The sequence below is a fragment of the Nannobrachium achirus genome, assembly GCF_963921795.1.
Source record: "Nannobrachium achirus genome assembly, chromosome: 3".
Taxonomy (NCBI): Eukaryota; Metazoa; Chordata; class Actinopteri; order Myctophiformes; family Myctophidae; genus Nannobrachium; species Nannobrachium achirus.
In genome coordinates this window covers 7,394,719-7,408,843 of record NC_137812.1, presented here as the reverse complement: position 1 = coordinate 7,408,843, position 14,125 = coordinate 7,394,719, and positions in this window count along the sequence as shown.

Sequence of the window (14,125 nt, the reverse complement as noted above, 5' to 3'; positions counted from 1 at the left end):
ACACTTTGAGGCCCTGGCGGATCACAACTACTGTTGTCCACCCGTTGACGGCAAGCAGTCCGTGGTGACCAATTTGTCTGTCCACATTAGAGGAAGTGCGGAGCAGCAAGAGTGTGAGTCTGCTTGATATTGTCATTCTTCCTGGGTCAACAAATGTCAATTCTTCTCTACTCTTTTGTCTAGGGAGGGTGTTAGTAGGTAACATGTGGTGGTAATGGGTGTTGGGTGGTAAGAGATTATGCCACACACTCACGCTCATTTCTAGATAGAAATGCCATATATTGACTCTCTCCATATCCTACCCTCGGAAATGCGACGGCTGTAACCAGCCAGGCTGGGGGGAGGAGGAGGAGACGAAATGGAGAAGGACCTGGAGAAAAAGCATTGAGTTTAAAAATAATCCCATTTATTGGAGTACGATACTCACCTCCCTTTAAAAACCTACCTGACATCCAATCATTCACTGGCCCTGGTCCCCTTATTCCCCTCTTATTTCGTTAGAATATAGTGAAACGATGGGATTTTGGTGAAGTGGCGGCTACTCCCCGAACCCCTGTAAAAAGGTAACAGTAACTTTATACTCACCGAACCCCTGTAGAAGGAAAAGTATCGATCATACTCACCGCTTACCTGTAAAGGAAGAATTACTCACCGCTTACCTGTAAAAGAAGAATTACTGTAAAGGAAAAGAACTGTTAAACTCGCCTCTCACCTGACCTGAAAAGGAAAAGCCTACGCTAATACTTACCCACCTACCTGTGAAAGAAAGCCCTACGCTAAAGTTACTCGCCTCCGCTCCCCTTTAAAGGGAAGCTCTGCTGAACCACCCATACCTAGCAGCAGTTTTAATATATAGTATCCCAATGCGATTCAAGGTGTATTTGATATCTAGTATCATTCTACTGCTTTCTATCCTCAGCTCCACACACATCTGCAATGGCTTCGGTGGTCTACGATGGGCTTCTAAGTCACTCTCCTTATCTACTTTCCACCCTGTCTGGCGAGAACAGCTCTCATTCAGCCTCGGAAATGAATCTCCCATGGGAAGAGGAGCTGAACACGTACCAAAACAGACTGGTAAACTTCCAAATGCAAGTGCCTGTCCTTTTTCTGACACAAATCCTGTATTGCACTAATGGCTCTTCCCTGCAGCTCGACTACATCCTGGACAGACAGCTTCCACCTGAGGAGCTAATTGTTAAGGAAGGGGACACGTGTCTTACCAGGGAGGAATTCTGGAGCCTAGGTTTGGAGAGAGCCATGGACTCAAATGTGAGCTGTGCAAAGTTTTTCTTAAATATGAGGAAAGAAAGGTTGTATATTTTTCTATGTTCATTAATGGGGTTTTAGTACTTGTCTGACTTTATGCTTAATAGATCATCTCATCAGCTCATCAACCTGTCTAACAGCTCACCTACATTTATAAACTATTTTACTCTTTGTAGATTGGAAATGCCTGCATGAGGCTTATTCAAGAAGACGCTTTGCAACATGTAAGAATTTTGCAAACATTTCCTTTGGATCTTTTAATGTTTTCTTAAAGAAGTTGTTTACCTTACCTAGAAAAGCACTATATAAGTCTGCATTATTAATGTAAAAAGTGTACAAACTTTGGCGAAAGCTACTGCACGATGGCTGTAACATTAATTTTTTCATAGGGAAAGGACATATACATAGAAAACCTGTAGTATGTGCAACCAGGAGGACTCCATGTAAACTTCCCAGTGAGTGTGTCTATGTAAAACCACTAGTCATACAGTATTTGTAAATTAAAACTTTTGCATAACTAAGTATGTCTAACAAATATAGTGTGTCTAAGAAATGGAACGTGTACTCATTCATGAATAGACTGATGTCGAGATGAAGCACATGGTGGTCTTTCCAGCGTGGAGCAAACGAAACTCAGGATTGGATCACTATGTTTTGTGTGTAAGTAAACATGTAATGACTTTGATACTAAATGATGTATAAATCAGCCATGGATGCCAAGTCTGACAGTCCATCCATAAACCTGTCATGCACTTAACTTTATGGAGATGTATATTTTTTCAGAGGGTTTACTTTTTGTTTACGTTTCTTTGATTCTGATGTTCTTAATTGTTTTTGGTGTTCAATGGTTTTGGATTTGATCCTCCAATGTGCCTGCTGTTTTGTTTCTGACATTAGTTGCATGGCTTTGTTTCTGATGAGAAATTATTTGAATGCTTTATGCTTTATGTTGTGTGTTTGTATGTGAAGTGCTGTGAGCTCTCAAAGAATTTACTTAAAGGAGTCATCCAGACCAAAACACATATAGGGTTAAATCTGTCTTTTATCATACCCCTTTATACCTGCTTTAGTCGATTTTTTTCATAGCTGCCCCTTTTGCTAGATTTCGGCTGCCCCTGTTGCTAGATTTTGCGGGCCCTCTCATAACTAACAGAGTGTATAGCCTTTATACTAGTGCGGTTATTTCTTCAGCTTCAAAGTTAGTATTTTTTTATTGGATTGTGTTTACACAACGTCCTGAGACCAACCAAACCGCTGTTTTGACCTCACAGGCACCCTTACTTGTCAAACGGCTTCTGCTCTGCACCAGAGCAGGGAGAGGAGAGGCTAGAAAGGGAGGGGAGGGAGGGGTCGGTTTGACAAGTAAGGGTGCCTGTGAGGTCAAAACAGCGGTTTGGTTGGTCTCAGGACGTTGTGTAAACACAATCCAATAAAAAAATACTAACTTTGAAGCTGAAGAAATAACCGCACTAGTATAAAGGCTATACACTCTGTTAGTTATGAGAGGGCCTGCGAAATCTAGCAACAGGGGCAGCCGAAATCTAGCAACAGGGGCAGCTATGAAAAAAAATGGACTAAAGCAGGTATAAAGGGGTATGATAAAAGACAGATTTAACCCTATATGTGTTTTGGTCTGGATGACTCCTTTAACCTGCCACTGTAGTATCCTCATAACTTAGGCTTTGTGCATATTTTTACTAATTTTACCCAGCACAGGTTATGAAGCCACTGCTGAGGGAGATATTGTTTTTAGATTCAATGTATAACTACCATGACTCCGGATTTGGCGATGGGCAGTACAGAGCCATCTTCAGGTCTAGAGATGGGAAAACTGCCATGTTTCATGGGGTTAGACTCTTTCCCGGAACGTTATACCTGATCGGCGGGGTTTTCAGGTTTTTACTTCTTTGAGTTTAGGGTTAGGTTTAGGCATATAACCCCGCCCATCAGGTGAAATGTGCCAGGAAAGAGGCAGTCCCATGTTCAAAGGGCAATGTTTGGGCTATTTTCCTGTTATGGCTATGTTACTACAGCCAGTTTGCATGGTTTTGTGATTGCATCCAGTATTCCGTTTTGGCTATGTTCCAACAGCCAGTTGCATGTTGTTTGCTGATGGAAACAGCCAGTTTGCATGTTGTTTGCTGATGGCAACAGCCAGTTTGCATGTTGTTTGCTTACGGCAGGGGTAGCCAACCATTTTTTTAACAAGTTTTAATTTTTTTCATGATGTTAAGTTCAAGGTTTATGACACCAGATCAAAATGTAATTACATATTGCCCCTGGCGTACAGTATTCTCTGGCTATGTTCCTACAACTATTTGCCATGTTTGAATATCTTATTTAATTGAAATGTAATGAGATTCATATTCAAACAGCCCACATTCACCTGGGCTGTTTTAAGTTTCAGCAGAATGATTTTTCTTCTTTTTTACAATTAGGCGGATTGCACAGCAAATACTCCCTGGCAGCTGGACAGAGAAGACTGGCCATGACCTTACGGTGAATCACAATTGACTTGCTAAAAAATGTGTAGGCTTAAAGTAAACTGTCAATGTCTTTCAATAGTGCTTGGCTTTTTGGCAGGGTTATCTTACACAGTTTGACCTGTTGTAACCTAGAAGTTATACCTTTCAACTTGGGAGACACCTGTGTCTCTCTTGTTGCTGTACATATATAGCTAGATTAGTTGCTATTGAAATTTGAAGGTTTTCAGTAAACGTAGGTTATGTTTAGAAGGCGTTTTTAAGAATCGGCCTCGGGTCTAAATGGGTTAAAGCAGCTTCATAAACAGTTGTGTACAGTAGACACTGAACAAAAATGCCTTTATTTATTTATTTTAATTAAAATGTATTCTTGTTTTTTTTTTAGGATTTGCCCAAGCAGTACGACGGCAACGACTGTGGGATTTTCATGCTCATGGTAAGATGTCTTTGGGTGTGCTTGCATATGCTTAGTTCAGAAAAGTTTGTTTTAGGCATGCAAGTCTAGGTTTGCATACCTAGACCTGACCAAGAACCAGTGGCTGTAAAGGTTTTTTTAATGTGAAATGAATTGGGTCCATGCTCAAGCTCCCTCAGCCCTATGTTCCCTCAGCCTTATGTTCCCTCAACCATATGTTCCCTCAGCCTTATGTTCCCTCAGCCCTATGTTCCCTCAGCCCTATGTTCCCTCATCCCAAAATAGGACCCTATGTTCCCTCAGCCCTATGTTCCCTCAGACCAAAACTCTCAGTCCCCCATGGCATTGTTTCCAACGTCTCATTGTTCTGACGCCCCATTCGTCCGATGCTGGTGAATGCTAACCTGGTGAATGCTAACCTGCCGACACTGTTGAATGCTAACCTGGTGAATACTAACCTGGTGAATGCTGACCTGCCAACGCTGGTGTATGCTAACCCGTGAATGCTGACCTGCCGACACTGGTGAATGCTAACCTTTTGAATGCTGGTGAATGCTAACCTTGTGAATGTTGCCCTGCCGATGCTGGTGAATGCTAACCTGGTGAATGTTAACCTGAATAATGCTAACTCTTTATATGCCCATATATGGAGATCCCTGATGTCATCATTATTAAGGCCATATCTGTGAATGCATGGGTAACTGGGATCTCCATATATGGGTAACTGGTCCGATATATATTAATAAAGGATAACATAAATTAAAAGTTCACATATGGGTATTCCCAGATGATGCCCTGTTAGGGGAACTACACCAACAGAATCCATATATGGCCAAGACTGGTGGCCAAGACAGATGGCGTGACCTTGCCCAGTAAGACGCCCTTAATGGGACATCGGAACAATGAGATGTCGGACCAATGCCATGGCACCGTCTATTTTGGGCTGAGGGAACATAGGGCTGAGGGAACATAGGGTCTATTTTTGGGTTGAGGGAACATAGGGCTGAGGGAACATAGGGTCTATTTTGGAATTGAGGGAACATAGGGCTGGGGGAAACATAGGGTTGAGGGAACATAGGGTATAATAAATTGTTAGGGAGTGAGGGAACATAGGGCTGAGGGAACATAGGGCTGAGGGAACATAGGGCTGAGGGAACATAGGGCTGAGGGAGCTTGAGCATGACCCCAATGAGGGTCCCAAACTACTTTGAGCTGTCAACCGTGTTGCGATATCTACATAGTGCTTCTGCCCAGCTTTGAATTAATGCCATTTTCTTTAATCCTTTTGTTTCAGTACACACGTTGCCTTGCAATAAATGCACCCTTTCAGTTTAAGGAGGTGAGGTAACCTTATTTTCATAAACCAAATGCATAGCAAATGCATCATGGCTTTTGCTGTAGTGAAGTATCCCATGCTTCAATTTGTGCCGCTCACTTTTTAGGGGGACATGTCTTCCATAAGAAGGTGGTGGTGTGTCCGGCTAATGGAGAGATTTGAAACTGAGGGGTATGTGGTCCCTAACTGATTTTCTTTCTTTTTTTTTTTTTTTTTTGTAGCATCTTACAAGCATCTAACTTCTAACTTGTCCTTAATTGAAAAGGGAAGGCAAAAGGTTTGCCTACTGGTCAAGCCAGGCAGAGGCCCTGCTTGCCGGAAAACTGAAGCCAGTTTTCCGTGTTCCAAGGACCTGTGGTACGGGACTGAAGCGGAAAAGGGCATCAGACCTGCTAGATTGCATTGCCAGCGGAGGGACGGATGAACGCCTTAAGGTAGGTTGGAAAATACACTGTCCATATATTTCCAATACTATTATCAAGTTGTCAGTTTCAAAGACGAGGAACACTTTCTGTGCACAGGCTGTCCTCAGAGGTGAAGAGCCTTCCAAATGGTTGGAGATGTGTGCAGGGGCCCCAAAGTTCAAGCCTCCGGTATACTTCAGGGATGACGACCAGATCGACACATTGTGGAAATATATGTCAAGGCTCCTCGACGACACGCCAACCAACCACTGTGTCGAAAAGGTCGAATTCATCCTCGGTGTCCTATTTACAGAAGTGAGTAAGTCAATCAGCTTCAGCATGCTTTAGATGAAGTGAAGGGAAACAAACTGGAACCTCACCAAGCCATGTTTTTTTCCTATGTTCTACTTGACAGGCCACAATATGTGCAATGCAACAGCTGTGGGGTGTGAACCTTGAAGAGGCAGCGCGTCAATTCCTTGATGGCCCAGGCTTGGATCCAAGGTACAATAAATGCTACATGACTATCATTGAGACACATTTTGATTAAAGGGGAAAACCATCCGTTTTCAATTTAACAATGTCATTAATATACCTTAGAGTTGTGTGGGGGGTGGTGACTTTTTTCGTATTTACACTCAACTCTCTAAGGTTTATTAATGACGTAGTTAAAAGTTGAAATGGATGGTTTTCCCCCTCAAGTAGTATATATTACAATTCAAGCATTTAGCAGACACACTTAATCCAGAGCGATAACTAACTTGCAAAAAGCAAAAACGTAACATAAGGTTGTAAATGAAATGCATCGTTGACTAAAAACACAAGTAACCCAAGATCAATCTTGAGTTTGCAGTTCTAAGTGCAATGGGAGCCATATATCAGACCATCTATGTTTAGCAAGTTTCTTGTTTTGTACCTAATTTACATGTATTTGCATTGGTTGAATGATTTGTTTTTGTTTGTTAATTATGTGTCATGTTTTTCTTCCCCCTTCAGTGACGTGGATGACTTCATGCAACGACTTGGCAGACAGCTCCGAAAAGAAGGGAATCCTCCAGCAAAGCAGCCTAAATTTTAAATTGACACACACACATACACACAGGCAAACGCGCAATAAGCAGTGGAATGTGCTGTTAATAAACGTTTCTTATGCACTAAAGACTTGTTTTATTTATATATTCTATATATATATACTGTTAGTCTGGCAGCCCCTAAGGTGGGATGGGAAATATTGGTACAAGTGTATAGATGTGTGTGTATTAAGGCTGGGCGATATTAGGAACACCTTAGATATTCGATAACGTTGAATTCCTATGTTAGTAAAAACAATTGCATTAGATAGTTTTTAATGATTTTCTGCTTTGGGTCTGCTGATTGCCTAACCCAGATAATGAATAGCATATCCATGCATTCACATTGCACAGTACACATACTTAGAATAAAGAAATTAAATGCCTTATTTCCATTTTCCAACAATGGTTTTATTGAAATATCCACACCTGGTTACAGAGACTGCTTTTTTTGCATGTGCTACGTGCATGCATAGTGTGTCTGTTAATTAATTTGAATAAACCAATACCTCTTCAAGCTTTCAAGTCTTTGTCGATATGTATACCTTGCATGTTGATACCTCGATATAGGTATATAGGTACATTCGATATATTGCCCAGCCTTGGTGTGTGTGTATATCATGAAACCAACTTTCAACATCAACTCTCTGGTTGACCATCTCTATACTTAGGTTGATAAATATTTAGGTTATATGTGACTACATCTATAGGTGGTTTTATGTGACTATTACACATTACACAGCCTGATTTCAGATTCTGCTGAAACGATCCACTCTGAGTAAGAGTGACCAGGCTATTAACCATTAATGGCCAATATGTCCTAAAGGACCAAGTGGGGTTCACTCTACTTCAGCTATTGCATTTTGTGGTACAAGCATTACTACCATTACTATGGCTGTGTTGCTGATATTGATATTTGTTATGACAAGTATGTTCTGAATATCTGCAACCAATTCAGTTAGTCTATAATCAAGACTTATCATCTATCAGGTGGTAGAAGTGATACAGTATAAGTGTGCCAAACTGATGCTGTGGGATTCTACACATTGGGCATTGACCATGTGGACATTCTGAAGAAGTAGCTATGCGTCCCATGTCTATAATGCAATAGTTCTAAACACTCATAAACACTTAGCATGATTTGATATATACATAATAGAATCTGCACCAACGATCATCACTGAGCCCCTTGTTCACTATGGTAATGGACAGATTGAAGGATAATAGACAGGAATCCCTATGAACCATGATGTTTTCAGATGAGAGGTGGACATCTGGAAAGGAGAGGAATGAAGGTTAGCTGCAGCAGGACAATACATGTGTGTGAATGAGAGGAACCCCACTGGTATTGGATTGGAGGATGTTAACTATGGGTCAACATTGATCATGTTTTTGATATGTGATCTTTATTTTGTAATATTGTATATATATACATAGTTATATATAGTATATAGTTTATATATATCTTTTTGTTGATATCTTCATATGTAAATCACTCAGCTACATACACAGACAGACAGACAGACAGACAGACAGACAGACAGACAGGTGGACTACCCATAAGTCTGAAGTCCTACATTGTTTAGGGTTATAATTCACCAGGTTAGCATTCACCAGTTTCTGACTAATGGGCTTTAGGACCAATGCCATGGACCCGACAGACAGACAGATATAGATACTTGATAGATACATAAACAGGCATGGATTACCCAACGGGCACAATGGGCCTAGGCCCAGGGGCCCCTGAGCTAGGGGGGCCCCTCAGCTTGAGCCACCGTGTGACCGCGTCCCTGTTATTAACGTTGCGCTATTTGCCAGACACTATTTTATTTGTTCATGTCAAAAATAACCCCAAATATTCCTAAAACACCATGATACATATTATACTGTAAGTGTTTAGCTCCTCAGTTTATCTATAATATTTCAAAACAAGAACAACATTACATTTTCTAATGTCCACGCATTACAACAATGTAGTGGTAGTAGATAAACCGGGGTAGATAACATAACTGTTATGTTATCTACCCCGATTAATCTAAATAGGCCCCCTCATTCATACCATAGCATCATATACTGTAACACTTGACTGTATGGTCCTTTAAGTATGTGTTACCACCAGCCTTACCTGGCTGCCTGGGACAAGTCAGATTCTTTGCATAAACATAAAAAGCCCTATCAAATGTATAGGGGCCAAACTCTTGCAAGAAGTATAATGAATAATGTATTATTAGATAAAAACATATCTAAAATAAATAAGTCAGCACCCAATTTCATATAAAGTATTGTTAGATTTTCTTATTTTTTTTCTTTTAAGTTGCTTTAGCAGCTAACATAAGCATGATGAAGAATGTTATCACACAGCATATAATAACTTTGAACGTGGCACCACTGTTTTTAGGGCAGAGGAGAGGGAAAATGAACCCATCCAAAATGTTTTCAAGAATAGCTACTATGTTATCTACACAATATTGTGTGTTATAGTTACGGTATAACTATTCTATACATTTAAGGGGCTCTTTTTTTGGGACTTTAAAAACTTTTCTGGCACGCACACGGAACACACACCATCGCTATGTCGCTGTGCGGTCGTAACAAGGGGGGCCCTTTGCATTTTGGGGCCCAGGGGCCCATTTTTTCATAGTCCGTCTATGTACATAAATACAGATGGATTCAGAAATCCCATAGCTCATACAAGCATACAATAAGGTTAAAACACATCACTAAAAGAAGGTGGTATAATGTGTTATTGAATAGTTATATAAAGCATATTTGAGAGTGCTTATAACACAATTCTCGTAAGACATTCATTTTATAATCACTATTATAATGCATTAAAGCCCATTATACTGTAATAAGTCATTATATATAAGAGGTAATTTGTTGCTTCAAGATATTATAGAGACAATACTTCACCTTATGTCATTGTGAAATTCATACACAGACAGACAGGCAGACACCCCCCCCCCCCCCCCCCCCCCACACACACACACACACACACACACACACACACACACACACACACACACACACACACACACACACACACACACACACACACACACACACACACACACACACACTCTCTCTCTCTCTCTCTCTCTCTCTCTCTCTCTCTCTCTCTCTCTCTCTCTCTCTCTCTCTATGGTCCACAGTCTATGGGTTGGTTCCCTTGACACATCACTGTGACATCAGTTCACAGGTGATATCACAGGGGACATCACCTATATGTAAAAGTCCATAATGTATTCCCCAGAATCACTTTTATGCCCTTGAAGATCCCTTATGTCATCGATATACAGTATATCACTGGCCAGATGGCCAAGACATGGCCCATATTTGTGAAGATCAACGATGCCAAGGGCCACCAGGACCGTAGGGCTGTTGCAACTCATGTAGGCCACACTGGAGCCTGAAAACCAACAGGCCTGATGGAAAATGCCACATTTGTTATAGTCTATGCCTTTCTGTCTGTCTGAGTTTGTGTCTGTGGGGTGCCACATTTGGAACAAAATACTTTGTGGGGTGTGTCTGTGGGGTGCCACATTCGGAATAAAACACTTACATTACCCCCGCAACCTGATTCCGGATAAGCAGTTGAAGATGGATGGATGGGTCCTTTTATGCCCATATATGGATATCTGTCTCTATGTGTGCCTGTACATCTGATTTCACAGACTCCATATATGAATCTATCTGACATGTTGTGACATCATAGTGACAAGGTCACAAAAACGACCATCCTGCCTTATACATATGGATACATATTATTATTATTATTACTAGAAGCTGGGCCGCCCTTCGGGCGGCCCAGCGTCTAGTCGGCGACCTGGCCAACTCGCAACAATGTAAATAGGGAATGAATGCCCCGCCCTTTAATGCAAACCCCATTATACCTGTTTTCATAGGACCCGTTTTGACCATTTGTCTGCCTGTGTCCATTTTTGCCCATATATGGAGATATCTGTATCTGTCTGTCGGTGTCCATTTTATGTCCATATATGGAGATCACTGCAGTTATAGTTCTGGGTCCATTTTATGCCCATATATGCCCATATATGGAGATATCTGTCTATCTGCATCCATTTTATGCCCATATATGGAGATCTCTGTATCTGTCTGTCTGTGTCCCTTTTATGCCCGTATATGGAGATCTTTGTGATTCTGCATCCATTGTATGCCCATATATGCCATATATGGAGATATCTGTTTATCTGCGTCCATTTTATGCCCATATATGAGATTTCTGTCGCTTTTTCAAACAATCGTGGGTCGGGTCGGGTTGAGGCCGAGCACTGCACTACCTGCTGCGGTGGGGAACGCACATGCCGAATTTGAAATAGGGAATGAATGCCCCACCCTTTAATGCAAACCCCATGAATGCCCCACCCTTTAATGCAAACCCCAATATACCTGTTGTCATAGGACCCGTTTTGACCATCTGTTTGTCTTTGTCCACTTATGCCCATATATGAAGATCTCTGCACACACAGTACCGGTTGCGGAAAACTCTGATGTCAGACTTTATGCCCATATCTGGAGAACGCGCGTGCCGGTGGGAAGAAGGGTTCTCGAGATACGCGGATTACATACATACATACACATTCACAGAGATTTTGTGTTGACTCATGTGGCGTACGTGATGTCAGAGCCTTTTATGAAGTGATGTCACAATGACTCAGCGCTTGCGCCGATTTCCTCCGGAACAGCCTGATGTCAACAATCAGCTCCGCATAAGGAGATTCCGAACGTTTCGCGCCGGTTTCGGAAAACCGCGAGTCGGGTCGGGTCGAGGCCTGGCACTGCACTCCGCGCGGCGGCGGGGAACGCGCGTGCCGAATCTGAAGCCGGTGGGACGAACGGTTCTCGAGATACGCGGATTACAAACAAACAGACAGAGATTTGTCGCATTTATAGATAGATTACCCATAAAGGATAAAATACAATAAAAAGTCCATATATGGAGATTTCAGATGTCATCAATCCCAGGCCCTAAATGGCCCAAGAGCCTGCTTTACTCTGATTTACAACCTACCTTCCCCAAAAACCTTAATATTAAGTCCATATATGTATAGGCTATGGATATATCATACTATAAACGAGCAAATGTCTGTCCGTCCCATCATGAGGAGGGGAGGATGAGGAGAGGATGAGGAGGTGGGAGAGGAGGAGGATAAGGAGGGAGACCTCGCCCTTTAGGGCGATGTCGCATGTCGCCCTGAGGTGTCTTGCTAGTAATGTGTTAGAATTGTGTACATATGAGTGTTTATAGCTGCAATTACACAGTGTTATAGGCTATGCATTTCATGATGCTTTTAATGCTTTATAATGTGTTATTTGATTAAATACTACAGTGCATTTATATAGCCTATTTTCAGAGTAGCTTGAGCTTTTATTATTATAGATTTGCATCAACTTGCATGAGCTTAAATAATAGAGTTGCGTGAGTTTTTATTCATAATAGTTTGCGTGTCCCGCAGCTGCCTCGCCACACCGTCTGTTTTAAGGTTTTTGAACCTTTAGACTTGCCATACGCTCTTGGCAGCTTTTCCTATGCCCATTCAAAGACCACGCCACGCCCCGGACGCTACGCCCATTCGAAAACCACACGCCACGCCCATCTGCGCCCATCTGCGCAGCAGACTGACTCCAGTTACTTATACTTGATATACAAGGCAGTACTGTACTAAAGCTTCCAAGTGTAACAGTGTGTATACAGGTAACAACTTGACTCTTTTACAATTAACTGAATGTTTTACCCCAGAAATGTATTGTAACAAGGAAACAAGACAGCCTATTATCTGTGCCTGTATTACTGACAGCCTATTGTGTGAGTGTTTACTCAGTGAGGTGTAACCTTATTGGTTCTCAGGTAGAGCGGGAGGTATTGTGTTTTGATCTCCCAGCATGCTTAGTAGTTGTGTTCCGGATCCCAAAGAGTACAGACGTTTGAGTGATTTATCCTCCGCCTTTACCCGGGAACTACAGACTGACTCACCGACCACCAGAGACTGTACAGACATTATTAGTGAGTTACAAGAGAGAGCGTACCTGCTACTTCACGTTGTTATTTCCAGTTGAAAGTGCATTGTAATCCTGACGTTGTGTGACAAGTAAACAGAGTTCTTCAGTTCCTTGTTGTGGCATCATTAACCCGCCGTGCCTCCACCATAAACTCCAGAAACCACAGAAACGTGAGTCCACGAAGCCCACAACGTATCATAGCGATATGATATCTTGTGGAGAACGGTAAAAAAAAAAAGATTGAAAATAAAAATAAAAATTAAAATATACATAGAATATAGAATATATGCCTATTACATTTAATTATTTTCTTCTATAGGCCGATTTTCATGCATATCATGGTATTGGCTCATGTTCAGGACATATTGCAAAGTTGTATATTATATGTTTATATGTTTGGTATTATTTTTAAGGGGACACTTTGAGCTTTAATTCAAACCCTTTTGTGAATATGAATGATAAGTAAAAAACTTTAATAACCCAATTTTGTCCACAATTTCCTCCTAAACCATATATTTTCTTTTAGTTCTGTGGAATGAAGAAACATCAGAGACACAAAACACAACAACTATCATCAATCATATTAGCTAACCGGATAGCTGGATTTACTTTTTTTTTTGGGGGGGGGGGGGGGGGGGGGGGGTGACATAATGGTTCTTAATGAAATTAACTCATAAAAATCACCGCTCACTTAGTTCCCAATGGGCTGCACTGGCTGAACAAAACAGGTGGCCGTGCACAACCTGCATTTATCAGTCTACAGACATATTTCGGTGTGACCACATTATCTTTCTCCTCCATCGTGCAGATGGTGGTTTTCACTGTTTACAGTGAATAGGTTTTTCTCTGGTGTGGATACGCTGGTGTCTCTTCAGGTTACCTAACAGACTGAAACTCTTGTCACACTCTTTACAGTGAAAAGGTTTTTCTCCAGTGTGGATACGCTGGTGTGTCTTCAGATTCGCTAACACACTAAAGTTCTTGCCACACTGCTTACAGTGGAAAGGTTTTTCTCCGGTGTGGATACGCTGGTGGATCTTCAGTTGTCCTAACTCACTGAAACTCTTGTCACACTCTTTACAGTGAAAAGGTTTTTCTCCTGTGTGGATACGTTGGTGATTCTTAAG